The 4,898-nt window shown below is 47.9% G+C and overlaps 1 long non-coding RNA gene across 1 annotated transcript; it reads left to right on the top strand.

The window, feature by feature from the left end:
- The first annotated feature begins 2,987 nt into the window (after window positions 1-2,987).
- LOC146340947 (uncharacterized) lies at window positions 2,988-4,571 on the top strand. The gene is made up of 3 exons (XR_014784100.1): window positions 2,988-3,170; window positions 3,673-3,869; window positions 4,219-4,571. It is a non-coding gene; the product is annotated as an uncharacterized LOC146340947 (long non-coding RNA).
- Window positions 4,572-4,898: the final 327 nt, after the last annotated feature.

Raw genomic sequence — 4,898 nt, 5'->3', positions numbered from 1 at the left:
CCGACCTGGCATTCAGCGTCAGCACCACCAGGCCCGAGGGCAGACTGGTAAAGCTGCCAGGAACCAGCAGGCTGGGGGAAGAACCAGAAGAGGGGACAGCTGTAAGGTGTCTAGCCCCTCTTCTCCTCAGCTGACCTGTTAATCCCCCAATGCCATACCTCCCCCTGCCCGTGACCACAGTTATGGTGGCACCTCCCTGACCCCCTGAGTTGCTCAATAGTCCTCCCAGGCACATATTAAAATGTTAGGATATAAAGTGTACAACAGTGTAAGAGAATATAAAAGATAAAAGAGATAAAAGAGAACAGCAGCTGAGAAGGAGCAGATTAAATGCACGTTTGCCCCTTTCTCCCTCATCTTTAAAGCTGCTGCCCTCTGCTGCTGCTATTTGCTGCTGGTATCTGTGGCTGCTGATGTCTCTGGAGAGGCAGGTGGGTGGGTCTTGAGGTACTGTTCTGTGCGACTCCAAGTGCGATGCTAAGTGCGCGCTTAGCATCGCACTTGGCGCAATGCTGAGGCGCTGCCTCTGGCAGCCCGGCCTTAAGTACCTGTTTGGTGGGGGCAGAAGCAGGCTCAGGATCCACCTGGTACTGCTGGCTGGTCCTCCTTCCCACAGGCTCCTTCCCCAGCAGCCTCTGGCAGCCCCGCCTTAAGTACATTACCGGTAGGAGCTGGCTGAGGGGCGCAGGGGCGCATTCCTTCCTTTCACATTCCACATCATGACTTCCAGGGGAAATTCTCCCACAGTGGAAGAAACCACTCTGTCTGCTTTCTCTGGGCATTTGTTTTTGGTTGTTGGGGGCACCATCAGGATGACAAAGGCATTGAGGATGGGAGCGGAGTTGCAGGGAAGGGGACCCGAACAGATTTGACAGGTGGGGCGGGAGAAGAATTGCCTGCCAATTGCATCTCATGCATCTGCATTTCTCAGTCGAAGGGAGGAGGGTAAAATGCCTCCCTGCAACGAAGGGAGACACATCTGATCCTCCATCCCACCAAGCTCGGAAGCAACATACTCTCTTGTTTCAGAGCACCCTATTAAGTTCAGTGGGGCTTACCCCCAAGAAAGTGTGCCAAGGGTTGCGGACTCACAGGGTGATCTTCTGTCTACTCAGAAGTAAGTCCAATGAGTTCAGTGTGGCTTACTCCCACGTAAGTGTGCCCAGGATTGCAGGCTTATAGCATGGTATTATCTCTGCTCAGAAGTAAGTCAGAGATTTCCTGGGGGCTGCGAGCTATGAAGACTCCACCCTCCTTTGCACACATGCCAGGGAGGGAGGGAGGGAGGGAGGGAGGCACTCCCTCAGTTCAAACCATATGGCTGCCATGTAAAGAAACCTTTCCTAATCCTGCCAAGAAACTGAAAGCAGGAAGCTCTGGAAAGGATGTGGGTTTTTGCAGGGGGTGTTCTTAATGTAGAAACACCCTTAAAGTCTGATTCTCTTCCTTAAGTAGGGTTCTCCATGGTATATTTATTGTATGCCACAACCCCCTCATTTACCTGGAGTATTTACCCTTCCCCGGTCTGTGCCTTTCACCATGACCTGGGTTAAGGGGTGTATCTGTGTTTCAAGTCCCTGAAGCAGTTTGACCAAACTATTGTCCTTGGGGAGGGTACCTAAAGGCTGAAAGCCACACAGTTGCTTACTAAGAGTCATATATCTAACATATAGACAGAAGGGCCCATTCATTGCAATAGGAAGAAAGTGTGTCAGGGTTACCTGCATATCAGCCCTGACCTCAGTTGTGATATTGACACTGGGGGCCGGGGGGGGGGGGTATTACAGACCTCACAGAGCTTCACTTTATATTTGGATAGCCTTTTGTTAAACTGGGCATCTTTCTTCTGGAGAGCACTTCATGCATCTAAAGTCAGGCAGAGGAGTCCATGAAAGCAGAAATGGGCTAGTTTTGAAAATGCCACAACATTTTTGTGCAAGACATTAACAGGAAATTCCTTCCTTCAGCTCGGTTACAGCTTTTTCAACCATGTTGATGGAGAGAAAAGGGAATTTCCTCCTTCCACCAGATCGATCCGAGTAAAGTTCCTCAGTATGTTCTCCAAGTCAGGCTGCTCCTGCATTTCCATTGGACCTGGATTGGGCTGGTTGTTCACAGAGGTGACAGAGGTGAAAATTTCATCCAGACACTGACACTGATGCTCAAGCAGAAGGACGTCGGTGGTAGACAGAAATCTCAGGTGGCTTTTGTGCGACTGTATCCAGCCAGCAGTGGGTCTGTTACATAAGAAAAAGCTTTGGATTGGAAGAAATGAAATGGAGTCTGGCAACACCTTAAAGATTCACAATGAAGCCTCCTCCTAAAGGAGTACTAAATGAGGACAAGGAGATTGCAGAGAAGCTGCATGAGTTCTTTCCATCTGTCTTCAGTGCAGAAGATACAGGACAGACACCTGTGCCTGAACTGACGTTTTCAGGAAGGAAGTCTGAGGAACTGAGGCAAATAGTTCTCAAAAACCCCAAACATGAAATGGCTGATCTTCTAACCAAAATATGCAACATGTCCCTAAGATCAGCATCTGTACCAGAGGACTGGAAGATGGCCAGTGTAACAACATGTTTTAATAAGGGATTCAGGGGCGATCTGGGAAATGTCAGGGCAGTTAGCTTAACAGGGTAAATTGGTTGAAAGCATTACTAAAGTTTAGGGAAGTTGTCAGAGAATTCCACCATGGACTCCAGTGAGGCCGGATTCTTTAGAATCCAGCCTCCCGGAGTCCATGGTGGAATGGCCTCCCCACCCTGCCACCCCGCAGAATCCCCCCGGGATGGAGCGTACCTGGCGGCGGATGTGGCGGCCATTTGCATGGCTGCCCTTCTTCGTGATAGGATATGTAAATACTTACGTAGCCTATCACGGCAAGCAGCAGGGACATAAATGGCGGCCGCTACGCCATCTGCGCCCCTGCTCTTTACCGTGATAGGCTACATAAGTATTTACGTAGCCTATCACGAAGAAAGGCAGCCACGCAAATGGTGTAGTGGCCGCCATTTGCATCTGCAGCAGACCGTCCGCGGCCGGAACTCCAGCTGCGGACAGCCCTGGCCGGCTGCTACGTGGAGCCACCACGGAGTGGAGCCGGCCAGGGAGGATTCCAGGGGGAGGGATGGAGCACCTCCCCCCCCACTGCGAATCACATCTGTGAAAACGTAAGTGACTTTCTTACATCCCTATGAAAATGTCATCCTAGTGTGCGGCCAGTTTAAATAAGCCAAACTCCATGTTTGGCGTAATTAGAAAAAGAACTGAGAATAAAACTGGCAATAAAGGGTGTTGTCCAGCTGGAAAAGGTGCAGAAAAGGCCAACTAAAATGATCAAGGGGCAGGAGCATCTCCCCTATGAGGGAAGGTTACAACAGCTGGGATTGTTTAGCTTGGAAAAAAGGGGAGTAAGGGGAGACACGATAGAGGTGTGCAGAATTATGCATGGTGTGGAGAGTGTGGATAGGGAGACGTTTTTCTGCCTCTCTCAAAATAGTAGAACCCGGGGTCACCCCATGAAGCTGATTGTGGGAGATTCAGAAGAGATACAAGGAAGTAGTTCTTCACACGGTGCATAGTCAAACTATGGAGTTTGTATTTTTAGTCTTAAACTAAACAATGGAGCCCACTCAAACTTATCCCACTTTTTAAATATCTCTTCCATTTCAGATTCTTGCCATTTGGGGAATGTTCGGTGTTGGAGATGAAGTCTCTTTCTTTACAAAGGGAGAGAGATACGATTTTGTGAACTGGAGTTTCTTCCCAAATGAATCCTTTGCTCACACCAACATTGGACAGGTGGATCTGGAAGTCCCTCCTGGCAAGACTTCATCGTTCACTCTGATGCAATCGTGTGGGCTACAGAGGTGGGTTTGAAGTGAAAGTCATGGGGGCAATAAAGAATGTTGCAGTTCTATGGCTTGAGAACAGAAGGTGTCTTTCTAGATGAGACCAAAGGCCTATTGAGTCCAGGGATGGGCCCTTGTCCATTGACAAAGAACCATCTTTGCATGCAATAGTCCCAGGTTCAGTCTTTGGCATCTCCAGGTACGGCTGGAAAAAGACCCCTGCCTGAAACCCTGGAGAGGAAAGATATGTTCAGACTTTCTAAAATGGTGATCCTATCCATTGTGTAATGGGGAACGCTGTCGAGTAACTCCAAGTCCTTTTTAATGCAGTATCCATCATGTGTTAAACCTCTCTCCCCTGTTTTAGGTGTCTCCCTCTGTGAGGTGTGTGGAGCAGTGCTCTCCAGTGCACCTGAGAAAAGTTCCAGAGGGGAAGCCGGTTTGCTGCTACAGATGTGACCGTTGTCCAGAAGGGACGATTTCTAACTGTACGGGTAGCTCAAGCATTCAGAGACTTGAAAAGGAGCCGAGCAAACTGGGGTTAGCATGGGGTGGGAAGATCATGGGCAAGGAGAAGAGACAGCCATTTCACCTATGAATATTTGCTGCATAAAAACCATTGGGGATTGCATAATTTGGTGGTTTCCTAATTTTCAGACTATTCACCCTTTCCTGAAGAAAGCTTCTATTTGAATAATAAAAGAATAATAATGTACCTACTTGGATGTTTGCATTGGCTCACCTTTCTATGCATAGTTTTGTAAACACCATGTTTCCAACCTCAGTTGATTTAGCATTAGACATGAAGCTGAACATTGATCAGTTGTTGTAGGAATTGGAGCATGATACTCCAAAGTCAAAGAAAATGTGTTTTAATGTATAGTGATTTCTGTCACCTACACATCTCCTTTGAAGAAAGTGCATAATCTGAAAAAATGACAGAACTGTAGAATCATAGAGCTCTACCCCCTAACTCCGTACTCACCATAAGTAAATGTAAATAAATAACTATAAATAATTTCCCCACCTTCTCATAGGAAACAACTA

Source organism: Heloderma suspectum, chromosome 6, assembly GCF_057233095.1.
Source record: "Heloderma suspectum isolate Gila_16-S chromosome 6, 16-S_ref, whole genome shotgun sequence".
Lineage (NCBI taxonomy): Eukaryota > Metazoa > Chordata > Lepidosauria > Squamata > Helodermatidae > Heloderma > Heloderma suspectum.
This window is presented reverse-complemented; position numbering and strand designations above follow the sequence as displayed.